The following is a 24,116-nucleotide window of genomic DNA, read 5'->3' as shown; positions in this document are numbered from 1 at the left end:
ATGTGGCAGACCCAGCTACATCAAGCAGTGCTGAGATTTCACCTTCTAGTCAAGTGCTGAACAATAAATCAGAACCTCTTGTTTCCCCAACTTTCTCTCTCTTTTCTCATATCATCTGCCTTCCATTACCCCCAGAGACCCTGCTCGCCCCCGGAGGAACATCAAGAATTCAGAACAGCTAATTACCACAAAAGACTAATGTAAGTTTACATATATGTTGTGGGTGATGTGATGACCTGTATTCTGCCTGGGCTGAGCGTCACTTCTCACACACAAGGAGATGTTTCTGTGGTGAGGTGGAGATAGCTAGGAGGTGGGAGAAAGAGGAGGGTAGATGAGCTGTCCGGACTGAGCAAGGAGAAAGACACTTCAACGTCTGCTGCTACAGTGAAAGCCCCTAAGAAATTCTTATAAAGCCTGTTGCAATTAAAAGAGCCTCTTAATATACACAAATATAATACTTTCAAGTGGAAACTGTCTACTTCATTAGTGATACTCACTGACTGAGGTCACTACAACTTCCAGAAATATTCTTTATCAGCAGAATTCAAAGTAGTCCCTTCTGAACATTCATGTACCAACGAGAAAAGGCTTATCCCAAGGGAAGCTGTAGTCCATAAAGAAGAGACCAAGTAAGCCCAGTGGGATCAGTATCTCTATCTGTGTGAAATCCTTAGCAAAGGTTACTAACTACATGTAATACCATTTTAACAATGTCAAAGAGATTTGAGCTAGTTTTATTGGTTTCAGATGGTGGGGCAGGAAATGAGATAGAAGTAAATGCTTACCACAATGACATAGAGGAATGCCTCTTTTTTGATGCCCCACATGAGGCAATAGAGGATGATCATGACAAACCTATGAGGTATGCAGGGTGTTCCCTTTTTTCAATTTGCTCAAAGAATAGTGAGGAGCAAGAAGTGCAAATTGCTCACTTTGGTGGTGATGTTCCTTTACCCACATTTCCCACAGCTGATTATAGCACTGAACCAGCTCTTCAGCTCTTTCTTTATAGAAACAAAATTATAAGAGATTCTCATGCTCTCTTTGACCAGCAAACATATCTAGTCACAGACATGAAAGGATTAATGTTCTCTATGGTCAAGATAATAATTATACGCTCTGCTAGCTATGTATCTGTACTGGGGAGAGTGGAACATACTCCTCCATTAAAGGGCCTACTGTTTTTTTAGCTCCAAGTGTTTAAAATCTGAATGCTCACTAGATCCTGGTGTACCTGATTTCTGTCACAATAGATAACAAGTGAGCCAACTGTGCATCGTGTAGAAAGAATAGATGGAGACACTTGAATTGAAACAACTTTCATTTGCGTTTCCAGATGCATCTACAACCGTGAATGCTGATAGTCTAAAACAAGACATTAAGATTAATTGAGATCTTCTAAGTACCCATGGGCATCTGTCTCTGAAGGGGTATGATACAGAAGTGGCATAATACTGTAATTTACTACATTATTGAACAGTGCATGCCATACAAAAAGCAGACTCCCTCATAGAGCGGGGGTGTAGAAGTACAACACTCCCAGGAGAAACCTCCAAAGGAAGTAACCTTATCATGCTATGTTATGTTATGATAAGCATACTTATAAAGCGCATGGCTGCCCCAGCAGCGGGGCGTCCCAGCGCAAAGAAAACAGGTGGCTATCAGGAAGGAGTTAACTAGAGGTTAGAAAAAAGCCAGGTTTTAATCAATTTCCTAAATGCCCAGTGGTCTTGTGTGCCCCGAGCAGCAAGAGGGGCATAATTCCATAGGGCGGGTGCCATGGCCCTGAAAGAGCACCCCCTGCTATAAGCCTGCACAATCGGGAAGTACAGGCTAAATGCAGATCAGAGGAGTTCAGGGCACGAGTCAGAACGTACGATGAGCACAGCCCTTGCAGAATTTGGGGGCCTTGGCCATGCAGAACCTTATGCGTGGTGCAGAGAGTCTTAAACCGGACTCTGTTCTATCGGCATCCAGTGGTGCCTGCGAAGAAGATTGGAGGCATGGTAATGCTTTGGTAGGCCAAAAAGAGTGCGTGCAGCCGCATTCTGTGCCCGTTGGAGTCTTTTGGTTACGGTCTTGTTTGCGCCAAGTAAGAGTCCATTGGAGTAGTCTAATCAGGACTGCACCATAGCTTGGACAATCGTTTGACGGATGGAAGTGTTGAAAAATCCCAGAATGGGTGTCAGGCCACGTAAGAGACCGAAGCAGGTGCCTGCCACTTTTTGGGCTTGACTCTCAAATGAGAGGGCACTGTCCATCAGAACTCCTAGGTTCTTAACCACGGTTTTCGGTTCGGCATGGGTACCTAAGGCCTTAGGCCACCATTGGTTGTCCCCTGATGGGCATCGCGGCCCACCAGGAGCACCTCAGACTTGGTAGAGTTCAGTTGCAAGTAATTCTCCGCCATCCAGTCTGAAATGGCCAGGAGATCCTCTTGCAATTTAGCCTGGTCCTGTTTGGGGTTATTGGAAAAGGTGAATACCAGTTGGGAATCATCGGCATATGATACAATGGTTAATGTTCCGTGCTTTGGCCAAGAGGGCCAGTGGACGGATGTATATGTTAAATAGTGTGGGTCTCAGGTCAGAGCCTTGGGGAACACTGCAACTGAGAGGGTATACATTGGACAAAAAAGAGGGGGCAGAGACCTGGAAAGAGCGATCGGTCAAAAAGGACGCAAGCCAGGCCAGGACTTTGACCCCGATCTCCTCTAACCGTTGTAACAGAATTTTATGGGAGACCGTGTCTCTTACATACAAATTGGTGGTTTAGAACGTAACTTTATCTTTAATTCAACTCGGGCCCTTTAAATCACACAGGCAGGGTCTTGCGCTATGACGTAGGATGCCACGCTTGATAACCTTTGGCGTTGCTCCACACAGGCACCATTCGGGCCGTGGATGTGAACGCATAGGTTCAGAGCGGGGAGGGGAAACGGCCACTACAACGAGGCCGTTTCAACTAAAACCATAACCACGCATGCATTACAACGCCCCCAAAAAAAAAACACTAACCTTTAGAGAAGATGTGCAGGAAATCGGCGGCGCAGGGGAAGGAAACGGGCGTTTTTTTTTTTTACGTATGACGTCACCACGGAAAAAACGTGGAGAAGGAAAAGCGTGAAAATAGTGTTCCGTTGTAACGCATGCGTGGTAAAGGCATGCGTTACAACGGAGTTCGTTGTAATATCATACAACCAGCGGGGAGTCGTCTGGCTGCAAGTAAGTGTTTATGCCTGCCAAGGGGGCAACACCCCCCCTTTTTTCCCATGTATCTCTTGTGACCGAGCCTTAAATAAATACTTAAATTCTCTTTTTTACGATATGCGCATATCATCTGTCGTTCTTATCGGTACCACCACTTTGACTTTAGAGTTAACCGGGCGTGAAGAGTAACCCCTGCCACGGGCCCAGGTCGCTTAACTAGTCCTCGGGAAAAGTAAGTGGTGTATTCAGGTTGCATATTCGTACTTTGGTTTTAATGCACAATACTTCCATGGTTAGTGGTTCTTTTATTTATGGCACTTATTTTTGTTTTTACGCATACCGAGTACTTTATCGGTATAAGTGAATGTTACGATATAGTATATCAGTAGCATTTCTAGACCTCCGTGAATTTCCGGAGTGAGCATTAAATAGTAATAAAAACATTTATACTGAAAGAGTGTTTACAGTACCCAGCTGCTAATAGCCAAAGAGGGTGCACTATATGTTGGTGAAATATCGCAATCCACACCCTTTTTTGTTTTAAATTGCATGCTGAAAGTAATCGACACGGTGTATGTTGAGAGTAAATGTTATGGAGATATTTTGTGATGAAATAACACACAGACAGTCATTGAGTGATTGGAGGAAAGTTACAAATCCCATTATAAGTCTATGATGGTTATTACGATGAACATTGATATGATCTTTTTTGTTCTAGATTGATGACTGTTAGCAATTTCAACGAGACTCAGACGGGAGTACCGTGATTTGGAAAGACAAGCTCCTAAAAAATAGTTTTTATATATTTTTTTCACCATAGTCAGGAAATGCTTTAGGTGCATAATCCTGATATGGGGTATTTTTCCGGTCCTGATGAATGCTGAGTGATTGTTACTCATTATAGCAGAAACATGTCGACCATATATATGTAGATAGGACACTATGGCTCAAATTGACTCATCCTAATGGTGTCCGCTTTTTTCACTGTAGGTTTTATTGAAGGACAGCTATCCCTGTATTAAACTTTTGTAGGGAACTGCTGGGCTTTCTTTTAATCACTTTATTTCTTTCGGGCACAAATTCTATGGGCCTCTTTGAGAAAAGGAACCCAATGATGATATTTTACACCTACTTGTCCGGTGTTTGAGGGTTCATTTTCATCCTTTTTTCTCCATCTCTCTGTTTCATTTATTTCAGCACCCTATCCTCTTCCTTTTACCTTCATTAGTTTTGGTAGGGGGTGAATGAACAGGACTAAATACTTTACTGTCTTGTATATTTGTATATCGCTCTTTTGTTGTTTTGATACTATAGACCGTGTCAAAGGCCACACTGAGGTCCAGTAAAATTAATGCTGAGGTCTTGCCCTCATCCAGAGTGGCCCGTAGCTGCTCTGTGACTGCAAGTAGTACAGATTTGGTACTGTGTCTGGGACGGTAACCGTTTTGTGACCTATCCAAAATCTCATTTACTTCCATGTATTTGGTCAGAGCAATGTTTACATAGGACTCCATAATTTTAGCTAAGTGTGGGAGCAGAGTAATTGGGTGGAAGTTCTCTGGCAGAGACGCATCACGTGTGTTTTTTTAAAATAAAGAAATAACTTTGCGTGTTTCTATGACTTAGGGATCACCGCCGTTTGGAGTGAGCTATTTATCAACTCCTGGCTCTCCACCAAGAGGCAGTCTTGAAATTTTCTGAAAAAGTCAGGTTTTAGAGGGTAATAAGAAGTGCCTGATTTGACCTTGGCCGACAAGACGTCCATGTCTTTCAATGACATGAGCTCAAGGTCTTGTATGGAGTGGGATAAAACTGTAGCAGTAGAGTTCTCCGGAGGTGCGGAGGCAGCCTTCTGCGGACTGATTGCACTGTAAATACGTTCAACCTTTTTGATGAAATATTTAGCCAGTGACTCGCAATGTACATGGGAGGATATGGTGTTATTAGCCTCAGCCGGGAGTTTCACCATATCTTTCATGAGGGAGAAAATGGTTTTAGTAGGATTGCTGCTTGTCTTGATTTGCTTAGCATAGAACATGGCCTTGGTCTTGCGGACTAGTTTATGGTGTGCTTTGACTGCTTTCCTGTAGATAATTTTCGCAGTGAGGTCATAAGCATTTCTCCAAGCTCGTTCTAAGATTTTGCCTTTTTTCTTTTCCGCAGTCAAGGTCTCATTGTACCAAGCGTGAGTTTAAGTGCGCTTGGAATGAGTAATTTTTAACGGGATACAGTGATCAAGTGCTTTATTAACCCAACTACAGAATGCAGTGTCTGCTGCCTCTAGATCAGCAGGTCATTCTTGGCGATACTAGTTTAGGGTGGCACATTAGCCTCCAAGGTCTGGAGATTCGAGAATACGGAATCTAGTAGATGACCTACAGCATGGGTCGGTCATGCCTGTCAACTAACTGGGTTAGTTGACAGGCATCCATGTCTCCCAGGAAGTTGGTAATCTCATGGGAATCTTGCCATCCCAGATGCAGATTAAGCTTTTGTAATTGGCTGCTTCTAGAACAAGAGAAGATGTGATATTAACTAAGGCTTCTTGAAAGGCGTTTGAAGGGCCTGGTGAATGGTAGATAAGAAGCCCAGTAAGGGTAAAATTGTAGGACAGAATAATTTTAAACAAGGCACTTTCACAGTCAGGGATAGCCTATGGTGTGACGGTGCATGAAAGTGCTGATTTAAATATAACAGCCAGGCCTCCCCCTCTACCGCTTGTCCAATTTTGGGTGCACATTGTGTAGCCTGCAGGTAGGGCCAAGGCCGGGATGGCCACAGAGTCAGTGGTAAGCCAGATTTCTGTGAGGAATACAACATCGGGTGAAGAATCCTGTAGAAGGTCGAATACCTCTGCGTGATGTTTTGCAAGAGATCTGCAATTGAGGCTGTAGTTGGTGAAATATTCCAGCCCGGGACCAGTGAGGACAGCCCTGTTTCCGTCTCTGCCCTAAACCCACAGTTGTTGCACTGCCCTTGGGGAGAGTCATAGTGCGCCATTTAAATTGCGTGCAAGGGACTTTGGGTTGTAAAGCAAGAAAGTACTCCTGTGTGTAAACTTGCCTGTGGGATGTCCTAGAACCAGGGGTCCTGGCATCTGGAGACGTCCAGGCGCGGATGGGTGCAGACGTGCTTGCCTTTGGCATGCTAGCGGCACGCCAGCAGCGCGGCCACTGCGCGCATCCGCTGCGGGCTTGAGGTGTCATGGCTTTAAATGCCCCCAAGTCCGGAAGTAGAGATTGAGCTGGACCGCCAACCTACAGAAGGCGTCAGGCTCGAAGAGCAGCAGAAATGGATAGCGGAATTTCTCTGCACAATCGGAAGACCGGTGGTGGACCAGAGAGCCCAAGAAGAGCAGCGTGCGGCCCGAGAGCAGGGGTGTCCACCAAGTAAAGTGCTGAGTACAGTGCTGAGTGGAGAGGAATGCGGGCAGATATTCCGGTACAATAAATTGAGGCACCCTGAAGCAAGCGCCTAATAAAGTGCAAATAGTGCAATAATATCAGTTAAAACACGATAACACAGTAGCAGTAATAGTTAAAACACTTCCAAAGTAGCTTAAAAAGACAGCGAGAGCAACACAACTCTTGCCTACACCACGAGCACACTGCGCGCTTGTGGTGTCTTGGGTTCAAATGCCCCCCAGACCCGGAAGTAGAGATTGAGCTGGACCGCCAACCTCCGGAAGGTGTCCGGCTCTAGGAGCAGTAGATATAGAAAGGGGACTCTCCACGCACAACCTGAGGACACATGGCGGACCGGAGAGCCCTAGAAGAGCAGTGTGCGCCCCCAGAGCAGCGGTGCCCACAGAGTAAAGTGCTGAGTACAGTGCTGAGGGGAGTGGAATTCGAGCAGATAAGCAATTATAATCAGTTGAAGCACCCTGAAGCAAGCGCCTAATAAAGTGAAAATAGTGCAATAAAATCAGTTAAAACACGATTAACACTAGCAGTAATAGTTAAAACCCTTCAAAAGTAGCTTAAAAACAATTAATTTTAATGCTCTGTGTGTGCCATGGGGGCACACAACATTCGTTAACAAGGCAAAACTCTCCGCATGCGCCAGGCACAGCCTGTATCGAAAAATACTGTGACGCCAATTATCTCATTACGAGTGCTCTTTTAAATTCCCCATTTAATCCTCCTCCCTATCCCTCTCCCCGTGGGTTACCTAAATCTGATACACTGGCTACTCCAGGCTGTTGGGTTAGGTTGGGGGGAATTGGGGGAGGATGGAGAATGTGAAGTTAACAGGATTTAAGAGTGAGATCCTTAGGTTTTTCAAGAAATGAGTACTTACTGGAGGGATCAGTAGTTTTGCATCTGATTCCGCTCATAATGCCTCATTTTCCTTGGGTATTTTACCAATATACCCCGGGTCTCTGTATGAAAGATACAAGATTGCGCACCAACTTTGATCTTAAAAGTACAGGGAGGTTGGTAACTCCAGTTTCTGCTCCAGCTGAATTAGAAGGCCACTCTGATTTGGGACTTAAAACTGTTATATGTGTGCTGCTCAGCATGTCTGCACTGGGCAAAAACAACAAATCTGCAGTAATGGCCAGCGTAAAATATAATTTACAACAAGGGGTGGTGATGGACAGAGTCTCTGAATTAAGCAGAGTACTCTCACCCAGTCAAGAGATCAGGGCTAGATCCAACACCGTTTTTTAGCTCATTGCACCATCCCAGTTTCAGAACCTGGCTGTATGCAAATTAGTCTGTCCCTGGCCCAGTGCATCATGGGAACAGGGCAGACCAGACTACAAAAGCCAATTCTTACACTGGGAAGGAAACAAGCTTCCGGGGACCGGTTTCTGCCATTTCAGGCGTCTTCGGCCCGGCTTGCTTGAATCCTGATGGGCTCATTGCACCATCCCAGTTTCAGAACCTGGCTGTATGCAAATTAGTCTGTCCCTGGCCCAGTGCATCATGGGAACAGGGCAGACCAGACTACAAAAGCCAATTCTTACACTGGGAAGGAAACAAGCTTCCGGGGACCGGTTTCTGCCATTTCAGGCGTCTTCGGCCCGGCTTGCTTGAATCCTGATGGGCTCATTGCACCATCCCAGTTTCAGAACCTGGCTGTATGCAAATTAGTCTGTCCCTGGCCCAGTGCATCATGGGAACAGGGCAGACCAGACTACAAAAGCCAATTCTTACACTGGGAAGGAAACAAGCTTCCGGGGACCGGTTTCTGCCATTTCAGGCGTCTTCGGCCCGGCTTGCTTGAATCCTGATGGACTCATTGCACCATCCCAGTTTCAGAACCTGGCTGTATGCAAATTAGTCTGTCCCTGGCCCAGTGCATCATGGGAACAGGGCAGACCAGACTACAAAAGCCAATTCTTACACTGGGAAGGAAACAAGCTTCCGGGGACCGGTTTCTGCCATTTCAGGCGTCTTCGGCCCGGCTTGCTTGAATCCTGAGCGTAAAATATAAACACGCCATCTTGGCACAACAAAGTATGCCTGAAGATTGGGGCATCCACATTTTGAGGGTACTCCAGAACCAAACCAATTGTCTTACAGACAATTTCATTTGAACACAGAGGTAGGGTTACCACATCAGGCTATTGGAGCTTTTGCAGTTTACTTACAAAACTGCTCCTTCATATCTGAGGATTAGAAACCCCATGGGCCACACATGCAACTGCAGAAAGGCTTTCTCACTCTGGATGCTAACTTTTACTACAACCACAGGAGAACCATTCACTTTCACCACAGACTCTGTGAAGAATTGACAAAGTTCCATAGACACGTTAGCTGTTTTTAGTGAAAATAGAGAATGAAAAAACAAACTAAAGAATAGCCAAGAATTAAATGTTGCTACTAATTTCTGATTGTACGATAATAGTTTGGTTAACCAGGCTGTTTCCGTACAAGTATTGCTGTGTGTCTGGACTAACACTTCTTAAACAGGTAGTAGCCAGTTTATTCGAAACTCAAAGGCCCGAGAGCTACGTTGGAGTTTTCAACAGCTAGGTTACTGTTACTCATGGCACTGATGTAGAGAGAGCATGTAGGGTGGCAGATAAAGCTTGAGCTGCCACATCAAACCTTTCTGGTGGCTTGTCTCTTTGTCTCTGCAGCAAAAGTAGAAGCATGTCTAGGGAAACCAAAGTGTTCCCAGCTAGCGTGCAGGGGAGCCAAGTATCAAGTCTGACCACTCATTCTTTGGGAAGTTATCAGTGTCCTATTGGAACATGGGCGATTTGGAGACTCTCCTAAAATATGAGGGTACCATGGATTCAAATCTTTGTAAAGCTTTGTAAATGTGGTACCCTTTCACACAGTTTTCTGCGTGACAGGGGCATGCAGTGGGTGTTGATTTAGGTGTTCCACCACAATGCCCATGGCTTTTTGACACTGCCCCAGATATACAAGGATCTATAAATCTGAGGCAGCGCCAAAAACTAACGCCATGCAAAAGCTGGCATTAGATTGGTGCACAAGGTGAAATACTTTTATTTCTCCTCCATTTTGCTCTTTCTATGTGTGCTGCTTTGTGCAACACACATAGAAAGAGCAAATCGCCTTTAAAGATTATTTGTGTGCCAGAAGGTTCCCTTTTTGCACATAAACAATCATTCCCTGCAACACAGACATCTTTGCACTATGCTGCAAGTTTGCCTGTATTGCTGGAAGTCATCCCTGCAATGCAGGCACCGTTGCACTATGGCACAAGGGTGTCAGTGTTGGCATACACAGGGGTGCGCCGTATTCTTGCAAATAGGGCTCATACCTGTGTTTTCAAATGACGCAGCTCAGCACTACAAAATGTGCCACTGCGCCATATCCTCATAAATATACTCCTACTGTAACAATCCAGAGCCTTTTATGGGTGTGAAACCTTTTAAATATCTATGTACTGCAATAGTTTAAAAGCACAATGAGAGCTGCTGGATCAGATGATGTGCATGCTTAGCTTTCCCTCACAGACAGTGGTAAAGCCAGTGCTCTCTACCAAGGACAGTCAGGGGCACCGCAGCTTTCAGAGATGCTGAGATATTCATAACTTTGAGGACCAGGACTCAAGTCCTCTCTTAAAAATGAGCCAAGACGAAGCTATGATATGCTTCATATGGATTCAAGGAATATGAGTTGTGTCTCCTTCAGCACTCTGGTGTAAGCTCTCGAATAACTTTCTTTTATCTGAGTTGAGCTATATCTCAGGTTGTCTAGGGTATTTTGCTGCCCTTAAGTCCCCGGTATTGCCAACATGGAAGGAGAAGTTCTCATTATGTTACTTCTTTTCTAATGAAATGATCTGTGTCACTTTGCTGGTGCTAGCTGTGTGCAGTTGCTGTGCTCGTTTCCCAAATTGTGATGCTGCTGTTTTCATGGACAAGGGAATAATGTCCCATGCTTCCAACCAACTAGATAGACAGCCAGGTCATCCTGAAGTCAATCTATTGTGAACCAAAACAATGAGGAAGCAAATTTGTTTAAAAGACACAGCCAGCAATAACTCAAATGTAGACTTGATCTGGGAGATGGATTTACATTTTGTTTTGACATTAAACAAATGGAATTAAGTGTGGCCTAAACTTCTTTTTGGCTCTTGTTCTGGTATCACTACAGGAGTTTTTTTTTCATATTAGATTGTTTTGCACTATTGGTGTATTTTCTAACATGAACATTGTTAATAATCAAACGTGTTGGGCCTTTGATTCTACCAGGAGTAATTTAATGCATATGTCTTTAACTGTTCTAAAGTGAAAGTCGTGGTTGCTGGTTTGTGCAAAAAGTAATGAGTTGGTATTCCGTTTTCTGTTCTTTGCATCTAGCTGGAGGTGTTCGTGATATGTGGTCAGAATGTTACATGTATAGAAAATTTGTAGATGTAAGGACAGGTATTGCTTTACAGGTTATCACACCCAACCGAAAGAGTGGGGACACATTTTCAAGTAAAGGAGCCGATTTAGTCTCTCATAATTATAGGTTGGACAGAGTGAATCCCACATCTTATGTATAAGGTTCTACATGAATCATTGTACTCCTGCTTAATTTTAATACAATTTAACAATCTTAAAAAACCAAGCTAAATCATTGGCACAAAGTTAGCAAGAACTTCCACTCAACTCTGAAAGTTTCTATGCAAATTCAGCATAGGCAAGAAGCATACTGATGCGGGAAGACTTGAATACAAAATAAACGATGCAGTTCAGATGTGGCCATAATATCTTAAACAAAAATGGTCAAAAATCTTAACCAGAATATATTTTTTAACGAATATGCATGTACTAGGTGATACGTAAGCATGTATAGACGTGGAGCACTGATCAGCCACTGCATCTTTTGTAAAACAAAAACTTTGCGCATTTTTGAGTTATCTGTAAAATGTTAGTCACTTTTTAGATCTCGCTACAGATAGCTTTACGTTTGCCCACATACCTTTTGGGCCCATTATAAAACCCACAGAACACACAATATACACATACACATACATAAAGGGTCTTTTGGACGTTCTCCTTCAGCTGTTGACTTGCTTGGTTCAAATGTCTTCGGGCATTATCTAAAGGGGCTTTTCATTAGCTTTGGTATTAACCCACGGAACGGTGTTGATTTGTACTTATATTTCACATTTCTTCCTTTGGTGATGGAGTCACTACAAGGAGTTCCTTGTAGGTATTAAAGAAGCTTCAGTGTGCAGGCGTGCTGCTGGTTCAGGCCATGCACCTACATTATTTCCCTCACAGTGTGCACTACGGCAAAGCCCGGGCTCGCTGCCCAGGTTATTCGGGGTAGCAGCTGCTTTCAGAGCTCTGATCTCTTCTACTTTTTGAGGAGCTGGACTCAAAGCCACCCCATGGTAAGCTTGACATGAGTACTGTCTTGGAGAGCTATGTGACAGGCCCACAATGGCGTAACACCTCTGCCGTGGGGGGGGGCAAGTTCCAGGGATCCCTCAGCCCAGTATTCTGGCTAGAAAAACTCCTAATTGAGTCTGGAGGTGGCCCCTCCATGGGCCTCATTTATGAAGGCCTTGCGCCACTGGTACGTCACTTTTTCCCATTTTAAAAGTGACGCACCAGCGGCGCAAGACCTTCATAAATAAGGCCCCATGTGCCTTGCAGGGCGGCCCCTCAAGTTTCGTTACACCAGTGCATGTCCATGTGACACTGACAGCATATTGCTGTCATCTCTGCTACACTGCAGGTTGCTGTGAAGTGATCAATAGCTCAGTGGGCAGAGTCTTTTCCTGTGGATCTTTGGCTGCTCTACAGGTGTCAGGGTCATTCTCCAGTGTTGCTGATACTGTATGGGTTTATGACACACAAGGAACAGTTCTCCTGTACTTATTTCATTTATTACAGGGAAACGTGGTAGCTGGGTGACTTGAAGCAGCAAATGCTAGCTTTTTCATGACCACTGTTTAAACTACTATAGCTGAAGGTTTTTTCAGGCCAGATACTTTAATTCATGTGTTTCAGCAAACACTGATCTTACTTTTAGCATCAATGTAATCAGGGGTAAATATTGGGAATTAGAGAGAAATAGCTTGTTAATGCCCATTCGAGGATAGATCAAATAGCTAATACTGAGCCACTAGCCTTGGTGGTTTTCCTGCTCACCCAGTACACCAACTGTTCACAATGTTCTTCCTGTTATGAGTTTTCAAGTGTACTGGTTAAAATAATTGTAGCCCTCATATTGGCCTCACATCCCCCAGTTTTAAATACCAATTGACTATACCTGAATCCAGTGGTGCAAGTTGAGAGGTAGAAGATCTCATAGACAGTGATAACATAAGAAAGGAGAAGAGTGACACTACACATATGTGAAGCATAGTAGGAGGAAAGTAAAAACTTCAGGAAGGACACTGCTGGCACCAGAACCACTATACTGAAAGAAAATGGCACCTTATTGTGGTGGAACGGGAATAAACCTAAAAAAGCTTGTTCTGATGTTGTTACATGTGTAGTTTTACCATTCTCCCTTATTAAATTCATAATTTCAGTCTGTTCATTGTCGTACTTGGCGTTTTGATTTTCCAGTTTAAATGCAAGAGGTTAAGTAAGTCAAGTTTATTTTTAGGATTTGGAACACCGGGGAGGTCCATATAAAACAAGGAGATACAAAAGATACAATAACAGCATAAAATGAATATCCTAAAACCAGCTACCTCCTACGATACCATCATTAGATAGTCAGAAAACAAAATTGTTTTGAATCATTCAATACAAATTCAAAAAACATTCTAAAAAGTTAAAAACCTGAATACAAAACAGTTTATTTGTTCTTGAAACAATAAATGCATACCTGCAGCAGTTGAACGGGCAGAAAAGTATAAAAAGAGGGGTCTCAACAGCTTATAATAAAATAACAACAAAGCTGGACAAATAAATAGAATATGTCTCTAATCCTGGACTCCATTATTACAAAAGTGACATGTGCTTGACATTCCATACCATTTAGACATTAAAACATTTAATGGAACAATGTTCAAATGCAATAGTGTCCAGAAACGTTTGACCCCATGTTCCATATTAAATGTCAAGTAAAGTTGTTGCTTATTCAAGATAAGAGAGTTAATTACTGTAGTGTTGGGTAAATTAAGAATGACAGAACTCTTTTGGGTCCAGATGGACTCTCTAGACCTGTGGTAGGCGTTTGAGAGTAATGAAGTGAATGCAGGTTTAGAACGTTGAGTTCTTGTTTACACGCTGAATAATAAAGACGTGTATAACTACTCCCTATATGTGGCGTGGTCATTGGTGAGTACCCCGGCTTGATAGTACACTACAACTGGCGACGAGTAGGGGATAATTAACCCGTGGATCAACAGTTCTCTCCCAGAGAGTTTGCAATGGTCAAGCAAACTGCTAGTTTTTGCCACATGTGCCACAGTCAAAGTGCAGAATCGACAGTGGCACCTGTGGAGTCTCAGCCCAATATCAGCCTGTGCAAAGCTTTCAAGGATAAATAAATAATCATTGAAAATCTACATACTGGTAGCCGAGAATCTAATGTAAAAGCCGCAAACAGAGGTACTGCACTGCTACGCAAATTAATGATATATGTCATACGGAGTGATAACGCTAAAGGTGGATGCAGTCAGGTTTTGAAAGGCAGTGTATGGTGATATTCCAGTGCAAAGTTAAGCTGTAATCTGATGTGCAATGAAGCAATGGTCAACCAGGTGGTTACAAAGAAACATTTAAGTGCAAAGTCAATTGAATATCATAACGTCATCTGCTTTTCAAACCATTCAAATATGAAAAGCTTTATCTAAATACCAAAATGACTGAGAAAGTCATCATGCCATGGCCTACTGTGGAGTGGTTCCAGAGAGAGGGCCAGGGGTGTGCCGCGGAGCTATCCATAAACGAAGCAGCCCACCACCAAAGCTGCAGAGTAGGAGCCCAGAGCAACTCTATAGATCTCTACTATCAAAATAAAGAGCCAGAGTGGAAAACAAGGGTAAGGTCAAAATTACTACAGCTGTAAAGATTGACTTCGAAGCTAGCACGTCACAAAGCTGTAGAGATGGTCTGCACGAGCAAGCGCCCCAACAAGCACAAGAGAGACCACTGTTGTTCACCAATGGTTATACAGCTGCTGCTTTCTTAAAAGGCCATCTTCATTTGATACTGTCAAAGAACACAATAATGGCAATGGATAAAGTGCTTGGATAGAGACGTTTGAGAATTTATTAGATGCAATAGATAAAATGGATGACAAAAAGATTATCAAGTATATGAAGAACATGGCTGGTGAAGATGTAAAAGAAGCCATACAAAATAACCAGCAAGATAGTGAAGTGATGTACAGTCAAATCAAAGCAGCCCTGAATGTCAAGTTCAATCTAGTGCAAAATGTAGATTACAAACTATACATCTTCAGTCAAGAGTGCCAGAGAATAGGTGCAACTATCAATGAATTCGTTGAAAGACTGGATCTCCTTACAAAGCACTGTAAATTCAATGAATTTAATGATGAGGAAGCTACCCACCTTAAAGTTATAGAATGATGTCTGTCAGATTCATTTCGAGGTGAACCCAGAAGGAAATTCTACACTTGGAGCACGTCCTAACAGCTGCCTGAGCCGAGGAGCGTGCTAATCGAAAAACGGCTGACATGGTGGCTGGTGCCGCCCACAGTTTGTCAGTCATGAACATAAAGAGTAGTCCAATGACTCGAGCTGAGGGATGCAAAGTTTCTTCAGTGCCGGTTTCCATTGAAAGTGACAATGATAATTGTGCACTGTTGATGTTTACAGAGGCATGCTCATTTGGGACTAGTCGAATGTGAGAAAAGTGACAGACTGAGAAAAATGAACACAAAAAAGCACCAAAGACTTACACACATTGTCCAAAGATAAACATCATGCCTGAGAAGAAATATTGCAAATTGTCTCCATTCCCACAACTCAAGCAGTCAAATACAAAAGTGTAAACATAAGCTGCGTCAACACCTTTAAAAAGTCAAGGTTCCTTTGTAGCCATGATGAAGCACAAGAAAACAGTGGTATGAGCACCTATTCATGTACTCTCCGGCACAGCTTTAAGTGCCTGTTTGCTCCGTTTTAACACTGCTGATGAAATGGAACTGATATTAGTGAACTACAATATGATTGCTCCTCATAAAATAGTAATCCAATGTCTTTCATTATTTAATGGATTAGGAAAGCTCAAGACTATGAAAGTGCTGTTACATAAAAAGAGGTTGTTCATCTAGTTGCCTGAAGACACAGACGAGTTGCATTTCACTTGCAAGAAGCTGTTGAAAGAGACCTTAATTCATGGCTCAAACACAATATCATTGAACACTCTACTGGTCCAACCCCATGGGTATCCCCATAGTAGTAGTGCCTAAAGGAGACAGGGAAGGAGCCGTACACCTTTGCATTGACATGCGTCACGCCAACAAAGCAATTGGGGAAGAATGGCATCCAGGTCCGCACATTGCTGACATGATAACTCAATTGAACAGTGCAAAGTTTTCTCTTGGCTTGACTTAAACATAGGATATCAGCAGTTGGAACTTGAAGAGAATTGCAGGTACATAACAACCTTTTCTACACACATGATCTGTCTTGCTATAAGCAACTGAGTTTTGGTGTGTCCTCTCCTGCAGAACATATCCAAGTCGTCATTTGACCTAGCATACAGCCTGTTGTTAATGCCTGTAGTGATAACATATTGGCTTTCAGAGCTACTCAAAAAGAGCATGAAAAAGCTCTCACTCAAGTATGTCATTTGCTAAATGATGCTGGATTGACTTTGATTGCTGACAAATGTGAATTCTACAAGACACGTTTTAAATCTTTGGCCATATCTTCTCTGATGGGGGTATGATTCCTGATCCAGCTAAAGTGCAAGGGATATTTACTGCTAATCCCTTAAACAACATTTCCATGTTACATCATTCCTTGGGATGGCCAGTTACTGTTCTAGATACATACAAGAGTTGGCTCAGGAGTGCAGATACATACAAAAGTTGGCTCAGGAGTGTAGGCGCATCATGAGCATGATGCACTGCTGGAAAGATGGTGCTGCCTAAAACATGCCACAGTGGATAGAACTGGATGACTCTTGGAGTAGCTTATTCACCAGGATCAACCGCACAGACCCATAATAAAAAAAAAAGTAAAACAATTGGGGGGAGGTGTGGCGCCGCAGCCAGGGCGACTGGCGCTGGACGCTGGGGATCACGGTTCGATCCCCGGCTCCGGCAACAGTGGTCTGCCCAGCACCATGAGACTCTGGGCAATAGCTTGCTTAATCTTCCCAACGGCCCCCAGCGCCGAGATACCCCTTCAGGGGTGATTCGTGTGCTATACAAGTACTGGATTTACAAGACTTTGCAACAGTCAGTGCACCATTACATGAACTGACGAAAAAAAACGTTTTTTTTTTATTGGTCATATGAGTGCGAAGAAAGTTTCAAGAGAATCATGCGAGCCATCAAGACTGCCACTGAAATGCCAAATTTGATCCCAAGCTTCATACAGACGTTGTAGTTGATGCTAGCCCAGTTGGGCTAGGTGCAATCCTTGCACCGCACAATGAAAAGCTGAATGACGGGAGGCATATTGAGGCATATGCCCGTAAAAGCTTGTCACAAACTGAACATGCTTATTCACAACCTGTGAAAGAATGTTTGGCAGTGGTGTGGGCTTGTGAATATTTCCATGTGTTCTTATATGTGAAACCTCTCACAGTAGGGACTGACAGGGCACTGCTGGGACTGTGCAGAGGCTGAGCGCAACTGAAGAGGAGACCTGCTCTCACCCTCTCTTCATGGGCCCCTGAGCATCTGTGGCCCATCTCCGGTGTGGGAGGCATCGGGACCCGAAGTACATGTTCCGGCTAGGAGAGACGCCGGGCTCAGGCCAAGGTGCGTGCATCCACAGTCTCTGAGGCTGTGGGACCAGGTCTGCTGGAGGGCCTTTTGGTGGCGATCTCCACCTGTTTTTTGAAGGGGCTGTGAAAAAGTCCCATTTGTGGGTGAGTGTCACTTTTTCCATGGAGGCTGGGGGTGGTGGGTGTGGGTATCCTGTCTCCTGCTCCTGCTCTTTGGTGCATACTTTGGGATGGTGCTGTGCTGTTTTTAGGATCTGTCGCCTGGGACACTTAAGTGTGTTACTCTGCAGCTCTCCACTCCCGCTCTACTCATTGAAGACAATGTTCGTAAGAGTTCCACAGTAGGGGAGTTGTGCTGGCTGCTGCTGGTTGATTTCTGCACCTTGTTTGACTGTTCCGGTGTCTGCTGCTTCTCGATCAAATGCAATTGGGAAACATGCACATTAAGTGGGTTAAACTGCTTTACTCAGACCCGCAGGATAGGGTACAGATGGAAGATATGTCTCTACGAAATTGTCCTACACCATAGCACACGTCAGGTATACCCACTGTCACCCCTAATTTTTGCCATCGCTATGGAGCGGCTTGTGTGCCGGCTCCAGCAGGCTCTTCGTGGATGGGGTATACGAGTGGGTAATACTGATCACAACATCTTTTTATACGCCGGCGACGCCATGATATAACTGCATCAACCGGACATCCCTGGACATATAACTCTTAACATTGTGCCCACATTTTGGGAATTCTCTGGATTATGGGTTAACACTGCAAAGTCTGCCCTAATCCTATTGGGCCGCCTAAGGGGCCTCTTCATGGAAAGTCTTCCAGATGCGGGGCCACCCTGGAATGTGGACAGTGTGCTATATCTTGTCATACAAGTCGTGTACGGTGAGCGTCAGTTCTATGATTGGAATCTGGGCAGAGTTCTTTGTAATCTATGCCCCATCGACTATATTTTGGACTACCCTGAGACTGTCTCTCATGGGGAAAATAGCCTTCATTAAAATGGTGTAGTGCTGCGATTTTCTGCTTGTTACAAGGTACAATGCACAAATGCCCGAGTGGTGTTTAGGGATTTAGATAAGTTGCTTGTAGAGCTTCTCTGGCAGAAAAGAGATATAGAGTGAGTCTCAATACCCTGAAATGGCCTTGGGACAGGGGTGGAATGGAAGTCCCTGAAATGGAATTATATTATCTGGCAGCTCAGCTTCAACATGCTGTTCACTGGTTGAATGGGGAGCCCAATTGGGAATGTTCCGTATTGGAAAGCAAACATGATGGACACCAGCTTGTGGCACTGCTGATGAGGGGTCGGTGTATTCCCCTTGAATTACCCCAAATGATCCGGATGATGGGCGGTCTCTGGGAGCGAACAGGACAATGCATAATTTCGGGAGCGCCTCATGCTCCTGATTTACATATTTGGATAATTCGCCCCTTTGCACAAATGACTGACGTGATGGTGATAGATAAATGGCAGATGGGGGGGATGCTTGATGCTGTCTGATCTCTACTTGGAAGAACGTTTTATTACACTTCAGGATGCCATCGAGACATTCGCACTAGGGAGCAGCCAATTCCTCTCCAGTATGCCAAAATAGCGGCCATGGCTCGTCAGTTATGGCCGTCATTCCCTGACCTCCTGTTCCTACACAAACTCTCGTGACGCAGTAGTCCATGTCGGGTGGGCGTAAACTCATAATGCACATTTACTAAGCGCTCTGTACAGATACACAACTGATGCCGCTCTGTATAGAGGAGATCAGGCAGGATCTCAACAAGGACCCTATTGTCTCTACCGGTTGGCTAAAATTAATGAGGTGATCTGTAAGGTCTCAGTCTGTGGTAGATTTAAACATATACAATACAACGTAATACACATGGTTTATCTCCCGCCAGAGGCTACATGCCATTTACCCCAGTAGAAGCCATAGATGCCCAGGTGTGGTGTAGCGAATGCTGATTTTTTACATATGATATGGCACTGCCCCATCATCACATCATACTGGTTGGAGATGTTGCCACATGTCGTGCAACAGGATATGAGGTGCCGCATACAATAAATCAATGCTGTTGGGACTCTAACATCGAGGGATGATAGAACGCCGACCGCGCTCCTACTACTGTTAAGGATAACGGAAGGAGTGGCTAGGTTACTCACAAATGTAGATAACCAGAAAAGCTTTTTAAAGACCTCTTGGCTGGTATGAGAAACTGTTGCTGATCGAGGTAATTCGAAACCCTGGTGTCCAATGCAGTGGCATAAAAAGTTGTTGCCCTGAAGAAATTGCCTGAATACCACCATGGCAATGAAACATGTTGGCAAGGAGAATCTGGCTCTATAGGTAGTAGCCATTTTCACTTTTTTAGTAATACGCTAAGCAGCATAGAAGAACAAGAATAAAGTTGTCTGTTCGTGCTGTGTGCGTGATTTTATGTGTTTATGTTGTGTGATATCACTGTATGTTTGTTCCACTGCACTTATAACACAGTTGTTTTTCATTTGGACACGTTTCTTTAAGCCCGATAACACCGATGATGATAACAGGGCCGTCCTGGTGAGTACCTGCCAGGGGTCCCCATTGGTGTGCGCCCGTGAGGTGTTATTGCGGTTCCACACATTTATTTCACCACTTTTTGGGTGTGGGTTTCGCTACTGTCTGGACAGGGAGCGGGCTTGTTTTTTAAGATGGGCTGTTGACTGGTGTATTACCTACCACTGATTGATGAGAAGTGGGAGGTGTGTCTGCTGAAAAAATTGTGATAAGCAATACACTAGCTCTTTCAAAAATTGAATGCCCAAAAGTGACCTAGGTCATTATTGTTTTGATGACGTTTTGAGTGGAGGGCGACCTAGGTCTGTTTTTCCCTCTTAGCTCCGTGTTTGATGTGCACTCTAACATCACAACCTTAGATTGAAGTTGAGTGGAAGATTCACAATGCTAGGCCTCATAGTGTCTAAGTGATTCATAGTATCAAACTGGTTGGCGGTGCAACTCCCTGTAAGGTAGGCTTGGGAGAGAGACTTATTAGAGTGGGCAGCAGCAAAGGAGGCACATACAAAGAAAATAAGTTGGGCTGACATGACCCAGGCGTTCTTGGAGCCAATCCATCCATCACAGATATCCAGGCCACACAGGTTAGAGAGACTCCTTAATTGTCACAGTGACTGGAGACAAGGGTGACAGACTTACACAGTCAATGCACGAAGGGAACATGCGTAAGTGGGTTAGCAGCAAAACAAATCTTAAATGCTACATGCCAATTGTCTCCATGGAAGCTTGAGGGGAGGGTGGGTTGGGGAGGGAGGGTGTTTTATATGGTACATCTGAGGTTCAATTGATTTTATTTCTGTGTGGATTTTCAATGCCATGACCTAATATATTGTAGTAGAAGTACCGCCTGGCCGGACATCCCTGTCAGTAGAATGTTTATGGTTTACCACTATGCTGGATGTAGTCGAAATACTTAATTCTACTGCCCACTATATGGGTGTGGCCGCTGTCGAGCTGAAGTTGGTCGCTTATGATACTGTGAACCATAATACACTGCTACTTCAAATGACAATAAAGAAATATTCAAATCACATATTTAGTCATCTTGTCTGCGGCAGAGAGCAACCATTTTCTCTAAACGTCCTCCATTACTCTGGTAAAAAAGAAGTAATAAGCGTTACATACTTGAGATCTGGGTTTTCCCAACTCACAAGGGTCAAATAATCATTAAGAACAAGCTAATTTGTCTAAAACTGAAAAGCTCTTCTCATGTTGTCATCATGCTGAATTATATCTCAGAAGAGGTAAGTCCAGTGTACATTGCTATCTGGCAAACATTTGTTAACATTCCTATTGGAGTGATTGTCAATAAAATGTATTGAAGGAACACTACTTGATGATCAAGGATACCAGTGGTAAAAACTGTCTCACTGAAACTTTAAGGGACAGAAAAAGAGGCCTTACCACGACTAAATATGTATACTCTAACTTAATTCAGATACCAAAATGTCCTCTCTTGAACGCTAGGAAAATGAGATAATTAGACTAGGCTGTTATCTGGAATAAAAAGTAGAAATTGGTGTAAAAAGAAATGAGTAATATTTGCGCTTAGTAACAGAAAGATCCCAAAGCTCCTGGCAGTTTATCAATACGTTAAATAGCTGGAAATAAAACATGAGCGGAAACAATTTGCAGCTCGAAGACTGAGAAAAGTATACATGCCTCACTCTATGTTATCGACATCTCTCCTGAATGTATGCAAAGAGTGTCCAAAAACCACTGTAGAATGTACTGTTGATTTGTCTTGCTTCCCAATCCCCATATCCTTATGGTAACATGAGATTTGTGAAAGTAAGCACTAGTTATAATGGAATGTTGAGTTGGAAGGCTAGCAGTCATGCAAGGTAAGGGACTTGAAGAGAATAAACTGAGTTGTCATACCTTGACATGTCTTCTGTTAAACCCACATCTGGTCACAAGGTTGGGATAGAAACACTACAGAGGAGTACAGTCACAGTACATCTCTCAAGAAGTGCAATGGAAGTGACGGAACAAAGGGCTTAACAAATAGCTCTAACAGGCTGTGTCCACACAGCTGTACTACAGTGCACCAGGGTTGGACCATGAGTTCAGTTATCAGTTCTCTTCTAGAATATTCCAGACATGGCACGTTAGTTCATATCTGATTTGGCGTTAGATCTAAACATTAATAATGTGGGGGGCATGCCGGCACTGGGATGTGGCAGTCAACGCTCATCAGCTCTCCTTCATTAACCCAATTTTCAGGCTATTCATTGCCCTCCAGAGTTAAAGAGTGGTAGAGCACAACTCACTCTACAAGAGGTGCTCGGTGCTCCCCACATTTCGAGCAGGCAATGCCTCAAAGACGCAAACTCGCCTGCGGGAGTCCTTGCACAAACAGTAATGCCATGGGGAGAGATGAGACTGGATTCCAAGGTAGTCCAAACATTGTGTGGCAAGGCGACCGGAGGACTCAACTTCATACCTTAAGTGAGTGAGGAACGCACTTTAACTCCCTTTGCGAATGAAGGAATCATTGAAAGTAGATAGTAGCACAGTGGGTCTCTAACTTAAATTTAGATACATGCTGCTAGCACTGAGGTCACAGTTCCCCGGCACCCGACATGGGCGGGTAGAGTATGGCATGCTTTTCGTTAAACAACACTTTTACAGTGGAGTGAAGCTAAGAGTTAAGAAATGAGTGAAAGTATAGGACAAATTGTTAACACATGATCAAGAAATTATATATCTAGCGCTTTTAGTAACTTTTACCTAAACTTTCAAAGATGAAACTCGGGGGATCAACTAAAATCATGCTTACATGGCACACAGATATAGAACCTTAGGCCTGAACAGGCAGAACAATCATCCCATAATTTCACACTGGAGTAGGTTATCTCCAGTGCTCATTCTCAGAAATCCGATAAAGCTCCTGACACTGACGGCTCTAGATCGGTATTCTGCAAAACTTGCTCTAGCTGGTTATTCTACAAAATTCTGCTCCACACTCCTTCCAACATTCACACAACTGTTGAAGTCCTACTCCAAAACTGTCTCTTTCTCAAAGTATGTGATGAGTGTGGTATTTTTGGCCATCCAAAAACTGGGGAAAGACCCATTACTTTGTAAAAGATACAGACCGACCTTTTCTTTAACCTCAATGCAAAAAATATTCAGTAACATATTGGTGACAAGGCTCGGCTGATGCTCCCAGACTAATCTGTCCAGACTAATCAGGTGTTATAAATGGAAGACATGCAGGTTCTTAAAGCAAACTCTTAAAATGTTTGCTTTAGGCCATAAATACATGGTCTGGGGTGGAGCCTTTCATTGACATTAGGCTGAATAGGGTGTTATCCCCATTTTCTCATTATATTTTCACTTGTAATGGGGCCTGTTGCAGAGAGAATTTACTGAAACAATGTACGGAGAGTCAAACATTTTGGGGACCAGCTCAGATTGACGGAACCACCACACTCTCTTCCACTATTACTGGATGAAATGGCCCGATTTGGAGAAGAGTGTGGAGTCAAGGTAAATTTAAAAACATCACACGCCCTCAAGTAGTTGAAACAACAGGACTAATTAACAACACTCAAAACGCTCTTTTTATTCTGCTGGACCACAAATTTAAATGTTTACCTGGGTGTGTGGATTAGCACTAAGATAAAACAAACTACCCCTACTCTCTAAAGTGATTAAAAACGTTCTGCATACATGGTACATGAAAGGCCTCCCATGGTTGGATGTACGACATTACAACGCATGCTTTTACATCGCATGCTTTTACAACGCGAGTTTTACAATGCATACCATTACAACGCATAGTGCTTTGGGGCGCTGGATAGTGAACTATTTAATTTACTATTCCAACTCCAGTCCCCGTGGATAGTAGGGAAGGTTATTGGATAGTAAATTAACCTATTCCCTATCCTAGAGCGCCCCCCAGCGCAATGCGTTGTAATGGTTTGCGTTGTAAAAGCTGCGATGTAAAAGCACTGCGTGGTAAAAGTTGCGTTGTAAGTGATGTTCCCCCCCCATGGTTCACTCAACTAACCCCTGTGCCTTTTATGTCTA

The 24,116-nt window shown here is 43.7% G+C and overlaps 1 protein-coding gene across 1 annotated transcript in view; it reads left to right on the top strand.

The window, feature by feature from the left end:
* Window positions 1–3,210: 3,210 nt before the first annotated feature.
* LOC144782986 (uncharacterized) overlaps window positions 3,211–24,116 on the top strand; it is a 606,463-nt gene continuing 585,557 nt past the window's right edge. The window contains exon 1 of the mRNA XM_078662199.1: window positions 3,211–3,227. The gene's annotated coding sequence lies outside the window, so the exon portion shown is untranslated. The remainder of the gene's footprint in view (window positions 3,228–24,116) is intronic.

Source organism: Lissotriton helveticus, chromosome 9 (assembly GCF_964261635.1).
Source record: "Lissotriton helveticus chromosome 9, aLisHel1.1, whole genome shotgun sequence".
NCBI lineage: Eukaryota > Metazoa > Chordata > Amphibia > Caudata > Salamandridae > Lissotriton > Lissotriton helveticus.
This window is presented reverse-complemented; position numbering and strand designations above follow the sequence as displayed.